This window comes from Triturus cristatus, chromosome 2_1, assembly GCF_964204655.1.
Source record: "Triturus cristatus chromosome 2_1, aTriCri1.1, whole genome shotgun sequence".
NCBI classification, from domain to species: domain Eukaryota; kingdom Metazoa; phylum Chordata; class Amphibia; order Caudata; family Salamandridae; genus Triturus; species Triturus cristatus.
Window position 1 is genome coordinate 982,105,393 of NC_140581.1, and position 16,724 is coordinate 982,122,116.

The following is a 16,724-nucleotide window of genomic DNA, read 5'->3' on the forward strand; positions in this document are numbered from 1 at the left end:
AGGAAGTTGGATGCTTGCGCTCAACCTCATGCCGCGCATGATAAATGGCAGTGTGCAGCGTGGGGTTGGCTGCCTGTAGCGGGTTGGCTGCCTCTGGCTGGGTTGGCCACAGTACGTTGACCACAGGCCAGGCTCTGATGCCAACCGCCTGCTGTGCATAGCCACAGGTCGTGTGCAGTGTGGGGTTATCTGCCGGTGGGGGGGTTGATTGTCACCGGGTGGGTTGACCAGTGGCCAACCCACGACCACGAACACCCAGAGGTCGTGCACAGCAGGGGTTGGCTTTACTTATGGTAATAAAATGTTAGTTTCTGTTAAAAAATCCTACAAATTCACTAGAAAAACAAAGGTTAAAGCAACGTTATAGTCAGTCGTGATAAAAAGATCTGTTTTTGTTTTAAAAAAAGATTAAAGTAACGTTATAGTTAGGTGAATATGTCAGTGACGACATTAACGTTCTGACCTCACTTATTACATCACTCATGACATGTTCTATGACATCATTTATGACATCACTGATGACATCTCAAATTACATCATTGAAGACACCGGTGATTACATCACTGAGGACATCATCCAAGCTACTTTTGTACACATTGCTCTGTAAACTAATATGGCATTAGAGGCCTCAAAGTAAGTACAACATTTCTCCGAATATTATGAAGCATCATTAATGCCATCACAGATACAACTCCTTTGGGTGTAACAGGCATGTGTTATGTGAACATTGACCCTATACTATACACTTCACGGGTAGCATAGTTCACATTAACAATCAACCACAGATATATGGGAAAACCTCATTGCACACTGTGTTCATTATGTGCGCAACTATTCAGAGAAAGCCTTGTTCCTCAAGATACTTAACGGCTGTTCTATCTTTAATGTCCTACTACAGACAGCTTTTATATGTATCCAACCCCTCCCAGTCAGCGAACATACATTGAGAAATGAAGTTGATATGAGTAGAAAAGTGGGTATTGTAAATGGAGTTTACTCTATGGAGAGAGTTTATTCTGTACCACACTGTTTGCAGACAGTGACACTCACATGAGAAATATATCACAGAGTTTTTTTTCAAGTATCTACTATGAACAGTGTACACTCTATGCAACACTTGTCAAAATATTCACTTACAATAGACAAGGTCTGAAGTTGCTAAAGGTCATACTACCTGAAGTCTTTATAAGGTGGTGAAAACTTTAAAGATAACCCATCTTGTGAAGCAAAAGAAGCACATATACATAGGGTAATACCTGGTGGACACAGACCTTTGTGTTACGTAGAAATTGTCATGCAGAAACATTTCTGTCTCATAGCTCAAGCCGGCTTACAATACTTTGGGGCCGATTCCGATCCGGGTCGGAAGGGCACCGAACACGATCCGGCCGGAAAAACTACGAGCCGTACGCGTGTTTTCCGGCCGACTCGTACAGCTGTACGAGCGAGCTAGTACGATGCGAGCTACGTGAGATTCACCGACCGAGTCGTTTCCGGGTCCGAACCGCTCCGTAAGTCTCGGTCGGAAGCTAACCGTGGTGTGCAATGGATGCGATTTACAACCGAGCCAGTATGATGCACGCGTCGGACAGCCTGTGCGAGCCGGAGTGTCCGGCGCGCAAAAGCTCCCCGAGTCAGATTTCGGGGGTCCGCATCGGACCCCCTAACACCCGCAGCCCTACGACTCGGACACAGGGGGAGACCTATGGCTCTCCCCAACACAGGCATGTACGGTGCGGATGGCACCGACGCGTACCCACTGTAGGGGGCGCACTTGTTCAAGACGTACCCATGCAGTCGATGGGAGCGCATGTACACGTTGTACAATTGGCTCCCATTGACTTGTATGGGAGTCCGACCGAACTGAGTCCGACAGCATATGTGCGCATCGTACTCGCTCGGTCGGACTGTAGGGGTCCGGCTCGGTCGGAAACACTCTGGATCCGACTCGGTCGGAGTGCTTTCCGACCCGGATCGGAATCGGCCCCTTAGTATCTACCTCTGTAGATTCTTTGTCCTGTTGGAAACTTTTACAGAATCAAAACACTTGTGTGAAACATACGGCACACAAGTCATTAACTGTCATCTGCACACAGAGTAACTCATCAATACAAAGATTTATTACTGTTCTATACTTCTGCACCCCTATGATGCATTAAAAGCACTTGAGTTGTATTATTAGCTGGACACAGGCTGTAAGCAATTCTGTAGAAAAGTAATATGATAGTTACCTGCCATTATATAAACTAAAAAAAAAAACACTCATTGTATGATGTCATCAATGATGTCATCAGTGATGTCATAAATTATGTCATAAAACATGTCATGAGTGGTTTAATATTTGAGGTCATAAGCAGTGCATGGCGGGGATGTTAGTTCTAGTTAGCTCTGCTAACTATGACTTGTGAATATCTGTGGTTTTTAAAAGTACAAAACGTTACTGTTCTCACTGACATATTCACCTAACATAATGACGTTACTCTAACCTTTGTTTTTTCAGTGAATTTCTAAGGTTTTTTTAAAACAAAAACAGACCCCCCCCCCCACAGTCAGCCAACCCCATGCAGGGAACGGCCTTTGGCAACAGAGCCTGGCCTGTGGCCAAACCCACCCAGAAGTATTCAACCCAGCCAGCAGGCAGTCAAACCCACATTGAGCACAGTACAGCCTTTTATCATGTGTTTGTTGAATAGGCCACAGGGCCTGCCTGGGAGCCAGGGCCTGTGTCCAACTCTCCAGAGTCAGCACCTGGAGGCAGCCAACAGCACCTGTGCACAGCCTTTAGTCAGGCATGGCATGGGGTTAGCCAGGCCCTGCTTCTGACTCCCCAAAGGCAGCCAACCCCTTGCTGCACACAGCCTTTGGCCATGTGCAGCTGGGGGATGGCCACAGAGTTTGGTCTTCCATCATGTTCTGTGGCCAAGCCCCCAGCAGGCTGCCAACCCCACACCGTGCACAGCATAGGCTAGCCCTTCAGGGCCCGGGGGCTCCATTCCTCGGAGCAAAACATATATATTAAGAGGAGGGGACATGCAGCCTTTTCCCCAACCCTTAATTGGCACCGGGGACCTCAGCTCCGGGGCCAGTTGCAATAAAAAGAAAAGGTACCATGAGGCCTCTCCCCTCAAGCCTTGAAAGGCCCCAGGGACCCTATCCCTGGGGCCACATACGATTGCACAGGGGAGCAGGGCATGCAGTCCCACTCACCGAGCCTTCTTAGACCTTGGGAATCCCATGCCATGGAGCTGTTCATTTAAAAGGGGAGGAGTCAGTGCTGCCAAAGGCCCTGAGCAGTGTGGAGTAGCTGCAGCAGGCCAGGTCCTGTGGCAAACACCCTGCCGTGCACAACTAGAGGCCCTGCACAGTGTTGGTTTGGCTGCCTTTTTGGGGGTTGGCCACAGTGCCTGGCCGCAAACCAGGCCAAGCCTTGTGGCAAATCAACACACTGCACACAACTGTAAGCCATGCGCAGTGTGGGGATGCCTATATGTGGGAGGTTGGCTGCAGGATAATTAAATATTACTTTATATTTATAAAAAAAACTAGAAATTCACTGAAATGTCTAATGGGTAAAGTAATGTTATAGTTTGGTGAATTTGTCAGTGACAACATTAACATTTTAAACTAAAAAACACAGAAATTCACCTGTTAAGCATATGCCAACAATCAAATTCAGCGTCACAAACAACACTGAGGGCCCCATTACATGTTTAGCGGTGCAGCAGCCGCACCGCTGTGCCGCCGCAATGCCAAACCCAGGTGAGAAGTGGCTGCTGTATTATGACTTTCTTAGTCACTGGCGGGCGGTTTCATTGGCGTTCCCACGGCAGTGCCTATAAAACAGGTACCGCAAAGGGAATGGCAAAGGAAGTTCCAGCGCGGCATGGACTGTGAAAAAAATTGAGTTGACGACTGTCTATCCAAAAAAGGATCTAAGGTTTGATTACAGTCCCCACCTAGAATAAAGTTTGCATCATAATATTGTGCACTTTTTCTTGCAATGGAAGACCAAAAAGTATGATTAGGTTGTGTAGGAGCATAAACATTCGATATAGTCAGAGGTATATTATCTATTAGAATATTAACAAGAATCCATCTACCTACATCATCCGTTTCTTGTGAAACCACAATAAGATTAAGATACTTATTACACAATACCACAACTCCATCCTTTTTATTCACTAATGGAGAAACAAAGACATGTCCATCCCAGTTTCGTTTAAATTTGAGTGCTTCAGATTGAGTAAGGTGGGTTTCTTCAAGAACAAGGTCAGGATTAGATTTACCTAAATGCGATAATTCTCTCTGTCATTTAACAGGATTAAGAGACCCCTCAATATTCCATGATATTACTCTAAATTATATAAAGTGAATAAAGGTTAGGCAATTTGAGAACTTTGAAATTACTAAAGACTAACATGATAAATATCGAAAGATTAAAAAGAAACAATGAAGGAAAAATTTAATAAAATTAAATTAAAAAAAGATAGTAAAGGAGGAAGCAAAAGAAAAAAGTGACAAATAGAGAATAGGGAAAACCAGGAGAGGCAGAAAAGGAAGGTAACAAGAAAAAATGAGAAGCAGAAAGCAAAGACAGTACATATTCAAAAAAGATGATTGTAAGTACATACTTGAATAAATAACAATAAGAAAAAGGAAGGGGATTGTGACGATACATGAGAGGATGACACACCCAGAAGGGAAGAAATCCACATCGAACACGGACCATATACACTTACGAGATAGGACCGCACAAAGTTAACATATAGGATGAATCTGTAAAGAAGACAAGGTGAACAATTTAGAACAAACAATATAACATATTAAAGTATTTCCAAAAGTTATACATGAGACCTATTTAACACTTCAAGAAAACCATATGAAACGGTCTGAAAAAATCCTGAAAAGGAGAAAAAAGCATCAACCATTAGAGGGACCAGCTGTATCCATAGTGACCAAGGTATGCGTTTGTATAAACTTTTTAAGTTCAGCAGGGTCCTCAATCGCTGTAGTGTTATTCTGGAATATCATGTTAAAGATACAGGGATAAAAAAGACCAAGGGCCAGATGTACGACCAATTTTAGCATGCGTAAACGGGTTAGCGACCCATTTGCGCATGCTAAAATTGGTATGGCCATGTACTAACATATTTTTGCGAGTCGCAAATGAATTGCGACTCGCAAAAAGGTGTTTAAAGAATCGCTATTTGGAAGGGGCGTTCCCTTCCAAATAGCGACTCTCAAACCCATGTACTAATGTTTTACGACCGCAATTGTGGTTGCAAAACACTCCCAATTACTACCTGCTTCAAGTAGATGGTAATGCATTCGCAAATGGGAAGGGGTCCCCAGGGGACCCCTTCCCCTTTGCAAATGTATGCTAAAATATTTATTAAGGGCAGACAGTGGTCCCAGGGACCACTGCCTGCCCTTAAAAAATGAAACGAAAACGTTTCACTTTTATTTTTATTAATGTATCCCATTTTCCTTTAAGGGAAACGGGCTGTATTTACAAAAAAAGCTGCTTTATTTAAAAGCAGTCCCAGACATGGTGGTCTGCTGAGCCCAGCAGGCCACCATCCCTGGGAGTGCCAGCCATTCCCAATGGGGTCGCAAAATGAGAGTGCCTCATTAATATTAATGAGCCTTGGTTTGATTGGTGACGTTGACAATGAAGGACGAGGGGGAGGACCAAGCCTGTGCGCCCTCTGAAAGCTCAGCACAGTAGAAGGAGGCATATCTAACAATTTCGGAAGGAAGGAGATAAGAAAGGAGACAGGATCATTCCCTTTCTATGTCTCCGGAAGGCAATGTTTCCCAAATCCTCTTTGTGTTGTTTAAGCCGAAACACCGCCCATTGATTTTATTAGTTTCCTCGTGTATGTCCTTAATCTGTTGTTCCACCATAGCTACACGCTCCTCCATCATTGACTATTTGTCATCCAAATGTTGCATCCTGTTATTAGTCTCTTCCACGAAAGGACAAAATGCTCGAATCTCCTCCAGCAACAATTCTAAAGAAATAGGAGACATGTATTTCTCAGGAAAAGGAGGATCCTGTTTCAGCCGTTTGGAGACTGAGGAAGGGGACTGATCCTTCCGTATGGAGGATTGTAGGGAGACGGTACGAGGTACAGTAGAATTAGCAATTTCACCAAGAGAATCCAAATAATCTGGTGGTCATACCTTTGAAGCAGAGACAGTAGACTCAGCACTCAGCCCAGAAGAAGAATGTGCCTAAGGAGTAAAAATAGAAAAGAGAAATACAGCGTGCCAGAATTCCCAAAATTTAAATTTTGAATACAAATACCGCTCTCATTAATATGAGGAAGATCCAATAGAAGGCAATTCAAGAGGCTCACCAGAAGGAGAGATAAAAATGACTCAGGCACTAGATATATTGTCACAATACAGAGATTCATAGCATTAGAGCAGCCTTATTGAGCACCAATAAGGCAACATCGTATAAAGCACTATATAGAGCACTTCAACGCTAAACACCCCCTGTAAAAACAAAGAGAAATTCCTCTGAGGCTCCAGAAAAACAGTCTCAATAAAGTATTCAGTGTCTCATGAGTGTCAGAGTATACTAAAAGCAACATTACTTTAAGCGCTCCAAAAAGCGCATTACAAGCAGCTGAATTCCCTCGCGTCAGCAGGAGACCGTATATTAAATGGCGGCCACTGTCGAGGAGATCTCTGCAGCAATAAAAATACAGGAGAACACGCACCGCACCTTCACCAAAAGCAGTGCGGCAGCATCACTTCATGTTCCTCTTCTACCGCAATCTCCAACCTCCCAAAAAATGTAGCCAGGAATGCCGAAATATCTTCCACAAGTCCGCAGTACGACGAAGCTCCTCCACTAGGTGGACATCTTAGGTGGCGCCAAAGCCACGTCCCCTCATTTCCTATTGTTAACCCAGAGATACTCTTGAGTAAAAGGCTGCATGCATATGTGGACTTTACTCACAGCTATGTGGATTTCTCGATTATTGCATGGTGTAATTCAGGTGTGTTTGTCCAAAAGTCACACCTATGGGCATACAGTATTCTGTAAAGTGTGCCATATGTCTTTACCTTCTCTTCTACTTCCACTTGCAAAGTGACTTACTCATAATGGCAGTGCTTTGAACCAAGGGGCATTTTTATTAAAGAGTTGTGCCACACAACGGGGTGCAAGAGCGACGCAACTCTTAAGTTTGATTTATCAAGCCGCGCAAGGCCATCTTGGCTGATTGACCAATCTTTAGTAACGCACCGCAGCCCAAATTGCTGCATTGGGTTACTCTGCCCCAATGAGGTGGTCCATGGGCGGAGCGTAGGTGTTCCCAAGCATCCACCCATGGATTTTGACTCATTCCCAGATTTCCCATTACTGGTAGACTTGGGAATCCATCAAAATGCTACGCATATCCGGGAGAGACGTAACGAGGAGAAATATATTTATTTCTCCTCTTTACTTCCTCTTTCTATGTGTGCTACATTTTGCAGCACACATAGAAAGAGGAAAATGCCTCAGGGGATTGTATTTGTGCCGGAAGGTGCCCCTTCCTCCACAAAAACAATCCTGTTTACAATGCAGGCACCCTTGCACCATGGTCCAAAGGTGCCTTCCTTGGTGCTAGGAAGCCAAAAGGGCACCAGCGCATGGAAAGGGCAGGAATGCACTGTATTATGTTAAATACGGTGCATTTCTGCCCTTTCCCTAAGATGCACCTGTTCATCCTATATAGCTAGTCATGATTGATAAGGTGATAGTCAAAACATGTAGATACTTAATCCAGGTTTTTGCAGGCAACTCCTTGGAGTATCAATTTCCACCCCACATATCATCTGCCACTAAGAACTAAACCTAAAATACATACTTGACTTTATTAGGGTGAGACCCCTACTATTCTGGTTGTCTATTTGGAGCAACGACAAGGCAGTGTGAACTAGAGATATATTATTGATTGCCTCTCCAGTTATAACCATCACTGAATCCTGTGGTCGGCATATGTTAAATCAGAATTAGGTAAAGTTGGTATGCAGGGGGCCTTTATTAAACCACATTCATGTTCAAGTTTTACCAAAAGAAAAGTAGCCAGAAAGGCAGACGAGAAACCTTTGATCACTGCATATTTGTCTTTGAATGCCCTGGAGTACCCCCGGTTTATTTGTGGCAGCCTTGCAGGAGATGGGAGCGCTCTCTGTTATTCAGGTTTCGAGCCGACACCGCTAAATACCTATTGTGTTTCCCACTTGGGTATCAGTCAAACCTTGCTGCCATTCCTTGCCTGTGTGGCGACAACACTGGTCAAACAATGATACATTTTTTATTATCCTGTAAACTTTATGAATTTTATACCAGGCTATTCTTAATCCTTCTTTTAAAAAGAAGTATCATAATATCAGGCAGTGTAGAGCCATGTTTTATCGCTTATTCAGTTGTCTGATATGGAAACCCGTTTGCACGTTGGCTAATTTTTAGGCCTCGCCTGACCCAGCGCATGCGCTGGTCTGGCGAGACTTTTTGAGAGGGCTCCAAAAAGTGCTACCAGGCCAGCCTAGAGCTACAGTTCATGTGCGGGGGCGGGCGCGCCGCTTTTACCACAATTACTTTCACTTTCCGCTTTGATGTTTGATCGTGATCACTTTCACGGCCACAGGGCCGCTTGGCATAGCCAATAGATCTCGCTTTTGGGACCTTATAAATATTTAGTTATGCAACTGTTGCATGGCTAAACACTTATAAGGTCCCAAAGGCGAGACCTATTGGCTATGCCAATGCTTGTTAAGACATGCTGTGAGGGCACGTGGCACTATCCCATTTTAACAATCTGCTGTAATCTGTAATATCTGCCCTATTGATATTTATGAATAAGTTTTTTATATGTATGTTACTTTTATGGATGAAAATTTTTTCTGAATAAAGTGTCAAAACTGAACGGCATAATCCATGTGATGAACAAAAACCAGTCAGTATGATTAACATACTTGGCAAAACCCACTATTACGGTGTGATCCATGTTTCATAAAGAGACTTCTGAGGGAAGAAACATAATTAACCTTAGTGAATTAGCCGCCCCATCAGCCTGTCTTCCACTGACCACCAATATACATTCAAACCTTACCAGAGAATGGTGAACACATTTGCCACCCTGAAGGCCGCCATGCAAAGTCAGCTTTGAAGAAAAAGAGATGCTGCCAGAGTGTCCCAGAGTGTCTGCTGATCACTAGAGCGCCAACCTTTGTCACCTTATTGAGGGTACGCCATTCCAGCATATCTAATCTGCTCGCAGGGCAAGCCTGAGTCATATCAAAACCATTTGGAAATGCGGTTGCAATTGTCAACCACAGGGTGGTGGTGGGGGGGGGGGCGGGGGGAGAAAGCTCAACCAATGAGAGGAAAATGCAACTCAATATCATTCTCCTATTGGTGTAACCTGTGGTGGTACAAGCTTAATGAGTGTTATACAATACTTCAAGAAGAACATAATACTGAAGTTACTCTAAAGACAGAGATCCAGGAAGCCAAAAACCACTTGATCCCCCGCGGATTCTGTCCAAATGACTCCAGATACATGTGCTTCGGATATTAGTGCTCTTGGCTCTCCTGTAGCAGTGGAACTTTACACAAGTGGGACATTAGGCCGCCACTCTTGTGACACAGATACAAAGGTCTGGTCACCTTAGCATCACTAAATCACAGTATGCTGCCACCACTGCGCTACGTGCATGAACCTGTGACAGGGACCAAAGTCTCCTGTCGCTAGGGAGAGCATGATTAATGCACCCCTCCTGGTTCAAGATTGTACTCACATCAAGAGACAGGCCAAGGCCTTCACACTTATGCTAGGATAGCATGAGGCTCGGTCAAAAATCCAAAAAACAGGATACAAGATGCATTTGGGCACTCAGGGCAGAGGAAACGAATGCACACCACGTAGGGGAGATTCCCACCCCAACAACTTTCTTATTTTAATCCCACTTCTGAATTTATCTGGGATTTGCAATCTGAATGCAGGCCATTGTAATTGGTCCTTTTTCCTAAAATATGCTTAAAATGACAATTCGGTCACTATATGAAAGCAAGCAATTAGAAATCAATGTGAGGATTCGAAAACTGGCATCCCATGTGCAAGGAAACTATTATCAGTTCTAGGCAGAGAAGACCTCATTCATAAAACAGATTGTGCACCTATCGTTGGTGTGCAAAAAGGGGAATTTGTTAGCATAAATTAAGAACAATGATCTTTAGAATCTGAATTTCTGCACCTTCTGGTTAGTAAACGCACTAGACATAGTGAAATACCACCGTACTTTACTATAACACGGATCAGCCAAAGTTTTGTTTGCTTTTAATTAATTTTTCCTTTTAAGAATCAGTCCACTATTTTCTGTATGGTACCTGCTAACATCTCAGACTCTGACCTCGACCTGAGTTGATGAAAAGTATTTTTAAAATAATTCTGAACTTTGCCGCTAATTGGATTTTCACACTGTCGATGTGTAAAAGTTGCTAAAGTAATATACTTTAACAACTTGTTATTTTAATGTAAACTGCAAACACTAGAGCGTATTTTTGCTCCTTTTGAGAGGTAAAATTATCCCTGGTGTTAATTAACGAAATGACATTTGCTCAACTTGTTAAATGCCAACTAAACATAAGATCAGCGAAAGCAAAAATGTACACGGAAATGGAAGGGGATACGAATGAATAGTTCAGTCTGTCAATATTTCTACCTATCGCAGTACCTTGAGACCTTTCCTAGGTGGCTATTTACATCCATGCAGAAATGGACAAAATATGGCGTCACACGCATGTTGAGGTACATGGTAAAACCGCAAGTGTATTGTTCAATACTTCATGCAAAAGAATAGCACCCAGAAGGGAAAGCAGAACTCAAGTTATGATGGAAGAGGGTGGCCCAGAGGGCCTGCGGGTCAGCATCAGCACTTCCTTTGTGCAGGTGGTTGCCACCAGCACTTATCTGTGGGTACTTTTGTATGGTTTTTTAGCTCACACTGAACGGGTTCAGCATGGCCAGACCTGGGGAAACAGTCGGAACAACGTGGCCTCAAGCGCTACCACTCTTGCCTTCACCACGCATATAGCTTATCTGCGCATATGCCTAGTTAAGGCAGTGCGCCGTCTAGCTGCTGCTGGGCAGAAGCAGGAAAGATCGGGAGAGCCAGAGGACACTGTGAGGTAAGTGGTTCTGGGGTCGGGGTTTGGGTTAGTTTGTATGGGTTGGGGGTAGGTTTTAGGGCTTGGGGTCTGAGTAGTTTTCTGGGCTGGGGGTCGGGTAGTTTTCAGGGCCAGGGGTCCGTGTAGTTTTCAGGACTGGGGGATCGGGTTAATTTACAGGACTGGTTGTTATTTTCAGGGATGGGGTGTCATCAGGGAAGTTTTTAGGGCTGGGGGTCGTTTTTAGGGCTTAGGGGAGGGCGGGTGGTTTTTAGGGCATAATGGGGGCAGGGATGTTTTAGGGCTGGGGGAGAGTGTTGGTTTTTAGGAGGGAGAGGGTAGTTTTAGGTGTCAGGGCAGGGGCATGCAGGGCCCTCTTAGGGCTCAGTACAGGGGTTAGGGATCAGGGTCATTTTTAGGGCTCAGGGAAGGTTGAGGTAGTTTTTAGGACTGGTGGTAGGGAAGTTTTTAGGGCTCAGAGGGGAGGGGGCTGGTTTTCAGGAGGAATCAGGGTAGTTTTAGGACTCAGGACGGTGGCTTACCTGTTACGTCTTAACCACGGATATGTCTTTGCCATAATTGCCTTAAAAATGCATATTTCGTTGTATAGGCATGTGGGGGTAAAGGCATATGCGTGGTTAAGACTTACGTGGTTGAGACTGCGTGGAACCGGCATGCATTGTAAACGAATGCGTGGTTCCATCACACAACCTCCGACCTGTAATCGGCCCTGGAAAGATATTTTCAGAGAAAATGATACGCACATGGCTCCACTGGTCAACTGACTTCCCATCAAAGGTCTTTGCAAGCATTGAAGAATCACACCAACCACGAAAGAACTCCATTGACCTCCACTGCCTGAGCATTCAAGACCTGCAATTCCATCTACAAGGGAGGCCGTGCTGGTACCCCACCGTGCCTGGCGACAAAGAGTAAACACTTTTGTGAACCAAGCATGACAGACAGCAGCAGCCCCAACAGACTAGAAATCAGGAAATGCAGGAAGGAGAAGACGATAAACCAGCATTCTTCTGCTGTGCACCGAAGACCTGGATTTAGACTCCACCAGTCCATATCTGCCAATATCAATCCCTTCTCGACTTCTGCAAAGAGCTGAAGGAGACATATTTCCTCGATCAACCTGTTGTCTAGTGACCACTCTTCCTGCTGCCTGGATTTCTCTCTAGGCCTCACCTCAGTACCACTCCCCCAGCACTGTAAGACATTGCCTGTCATACTGTACCCTGACATCTCCCTCTTCCCTAAACCCCTTTTTCCTGTACTACTCAAAACTCACTTTGTGTACTTTACACCCATGCTTCTGCTATTTGAGAATCCCACATACATTCTTACATCCTTTGAACTTTATCTGTGGTTCTGTTCTTATGACTTTGTAGCAGAGTGTAGACTAATTTGAAGGAATTAAATTCAAGATTGGCCCTTACTCCACTGCTTTTTGATCTAAAGCTGGAACATCTTCTAATTGTTACTCCTTTCCACTCAAATGTTAAAGACATTTATATTCCACTAGATGAATAATCAATTATATTGTTTCCTGACTAAGTGTTTCTGACCCAATTACATGCAGATCTGCAGTTCTCTGCTCTGCTTCTCCTAATAAATAATGCCAGCTCCCTTTTCAAGATTCAAGGCTAACTAGGTCAGCAGAGATCAATGCCGCTGCAACAGTATTATTTAAAAGCGAGTTTTTCAGCTGGGATTTTAAATGCTATTTGTTCTGCATAACTTACTTTAATATTTTATGTCATTCAGATCTCTCTACTGTGCGTGTGTGAAATTATTAATCGACCAGTGAAATTTTGCAAAAATTTCAAATTTCACACCTCCACAAAGCTACAACGTTTGTAGTCTTTTCAGAGTGAAAATCCGAGCAAAATGTTTTGCTGAAGAGTTTTCCAGAAAATTCCTTTCTAAATGTGTGATCTTCTTTCCCACAAATCGTTTTAAAACTTTGCAATCTCACCAACTTTCAAAGAGTTGCAAAGTTTTGAAAGAATTTCCCAGAGTTTTCCTGGAAGCCTTCTCAACTTTACACAACCCTCCTTAATAAATATGCAGTGACTCAATTATTCAGAATACTCTGAAGTGAAATAAACCGAAAATGTCATATAGGTTAAAATGAACACAAGAAACATGAATGTACAGGAAACTATCTTACATTTCCTGAGTGCCACCACACATTTTACGTTCTCTACATTGCTTTAAGGAAATAGATACAAGGTCTAACACAGTTTGAGGTTATTTAGTTAATTTTTATAGATCATTTTTGATGGCAAATTCAAAATTGTAAATAAATTAGAGTGGTCTCACCTCCCTTTTTACGGGAAGTGTAAAGGCATTAAGGCCCTCATTTATGGGGTTTTGACATAGGGCATCGCTGCAGGATTGTTTGTGCACAGGAAGGTGTACCTTCCTGCATAGAAACAATCCTAAGAGGCGGTTTCTCTTCCTATGTGTGTTGCAGAATTTAGTACACACAGAAAGAGGAAAAAACGAGGAGAAATATAGATACATCTCCTTGTTACGCCTCGCCTCGGGAGGCGTAACGATTTGGTGCTTTCCCAGGTTTACATGATTTTCTAAATCTGGGGCAGCATCCGAAATCCATGGATGTTGCCTTGAAAACATCCACTGCAACGCTCATGGAGTACCTCCTGAGCGTATAGTAAGGCGACTCAACGATTTGCGCTCCGTTGCTTAACTCAAGATTAATGAGGCCACTCAAAGCCACGCAGGGTGGCTTTGCGCGGCTACATAAATCTGATTCAGAGCTCTGCGTAATGCACGTACCACTTCATTTGGTGAAAAAGTGAAGCAAGGCTCTCATAAATATGCCCCTAAATGCATAAGTTTAGTACTGACCAAAAGAATAGACAACTTACAGTCACTTAACTTATCCATATTACAAAATCAATTTGATTTCGACATACATAAATGGCATAAGCTGGACATCAATCCTGTGACCAGAATTGATATAGTAAAGATACATCTGCTGCCCAAAACTGGTTATGTACTGAGCTACTTATGTTTGTACCAATTTAATCTACAGGTGGTGACAACAGATACTTTTAATATTTGTTAGGAGCTCGGGAGCTGAATTATAATTTTCAGGTAAAAGACCAAAAATCCCAGTTGCTAAGAGTGTGTTTGGCTTCTTGGACATAAGGAACTACATTAGGTTCTTCATTCTGCTTATTGGTAGACAGTGTGTGTCTGCAATCCAGTCTGAACCAACTGAGTGCACAGGTAATCAGCAACCAATGAAACTCTTCAGATAAAAGTCTTTTTAAGAGCTTATAAAGTAAGAGTTTGGTCTCACCCATTAGAATTTATGAACATTGCACCTCTAAGCATTAAACCTTGTGGGGAGGGAAACTCAGATTTCTTGAACTGTCACATATCTGGAATACTTCTGAACTAAGACAATCAGGCAATTATCTTTATTGGCTCTCAAGGAGGCAAAAAGACATTCGACTTATTAGTCAACTTGTTCAAGGTCGCACCTTTCTTGGCCTCATTGTTTTACATATATCCTATTTGTGGCACAGAAATGAGATGCTGAATTACCTTAAACTAAGGTCAGTATAGAGTTTTTAATTGATCCAATTAATATCTGCTAAAACAGGTAAACTGGCCTCTCATCTGTGCTCGTCAGTGTCTTCTGGTTATTGGCTGCTAACCTTTACAAATATAATTTGAGGATAACTGACAGTCTCTAAAAGCGATTGGGAGAATTAACCTGAACTGGAAATACTGGAAGACATTTGGTTGGATCACTTGAGGACAGTGGCGTAGCAAGGGGTAGTGGACCACCCCAGGCAGCACGAGTTTTGGGGGCACTCTTACCTGCGGCTGTCGGGACGGCAAGCCCAGGGATCGCCAGCACCCCCACTCTTACCAGCAGCCATTGCGGGTGGCAAACGCAGGGCACCCCGCTTAACTGCGGCTGTTGCGGCTGGCAAACGCAGGGCACCCCCCGCTCTTACCTGTGGCTGTTGCGGGTGGCAAACGCAGGGACAGCCACGGGTGGCAAAAGAGATTGCTACGCCACTGCTTAAAGAGAATTCCAAAGGTTAGCCTGAATTGTAACTCCCTGTACACATATCAAAGAATAGTTGTGCATGAGTATCACCTCTGAAAATATCAAAGCTTTGACTGAAAGAAAACTGAACTTGATAGAGATGGAAAGCACCTCAGTCAAGTCCATCTCACATGATGGTAGAAGGTAAAGTTGCTGCGAACTTCAGAAGGTCTATGGCAGTGGCTCCCAAACATTGCGCCATGGCTCCCTGGGGAGCTGTCAAACCTAGCCAGGGGAGCTGTGCACCAAGCACTTTAATGCATTTAATGTTGAAGGGTCTGTTAGCTTCAGTTAAACTAATTAGACGTAAATGCATGATGTCGTTGATTTGTAAGTGACATGCCTAAAGCTGTAAATGTAGTGCTTAATTGATGGCATGTCGAGGGAGATGACCTCCATATTTCTCTGGATCCCCACATTCCAACACTCTCAAAGTAAGTGGAAGATGCCTGATTAATTTTGTTATATTCGTTAATAGTTTTGTTTTTTTCCAAATGCATTTTACACCAATGCAAGTTGTCAGGAACGTACAGTTGTCCTGTCTATTAAACACATGAAGAGTTATTAAGTATTGACCCTGGTACTTGAACCATAGGTACTTCCAGTACACATTTTTTTCAGTACACACAGATTTCAAGATAGGCCTGCTCTCTCCTTGTGCACAGGGAAGTAAAACACCATATACGGCATAATACCACAATTTAGAAACAAGAAAGAGGGACGTTTAAAAAAAAAAAATCTGAGGAATTTATTTGGCTTGCATTGATTTGGAGATAATTTTAGGGAGGAAACAGCAAAAATAAAGCTGTTTGTGGTTTACAAAATTGTGAGACAACCTGCTGAGACAGGTGTGTTGGCATGTATGACATGGGTAGAAATGGAAGTGCATGCAAATATTCTTCAAGCGCAGAAACACTTTGGCAATGGGGCCTACATGCATAGCGGTGCTATCTAGCACTGTAAGTGGGATGAAAAACGTTTAAGAGGGCACTCCAAAAAAGGCATGGGCAAAGACGTGTAACTAGGAATATTTTATTAGAGGTGCTGCCTTAGTAATACGAAACACCCTGCGTATATGATTATAATACCTTCATCAGCTTCATCCCAATTATTTTCAGGGAGGAAAATGAAAGTAATCCCGAGGCCGGGCTTACATCCCCCGCCACCCTCCAAAAAAAGTAACAGTGGGGAGCCACGGTCAATGGCCAATGGGTCAAGGGAGCCGCGTGTCGAAAAATTTCGGGAACCACTGGTCTATGGAGTAGTCATTACACTTGTTCTCTGGGTGATTATATTTAACAAGTTCTCCTCATTAAAATCTTTAAATGTATGTCAGAAACAAGGGCTTATCTATGCCATTATGGTTTCAGAACCTTTATTACTCAAAAAACGTATATCCTTTAACAGCATTTCGATTGGAAACTGGTTGCTGCAGATGTATTCTTTGGC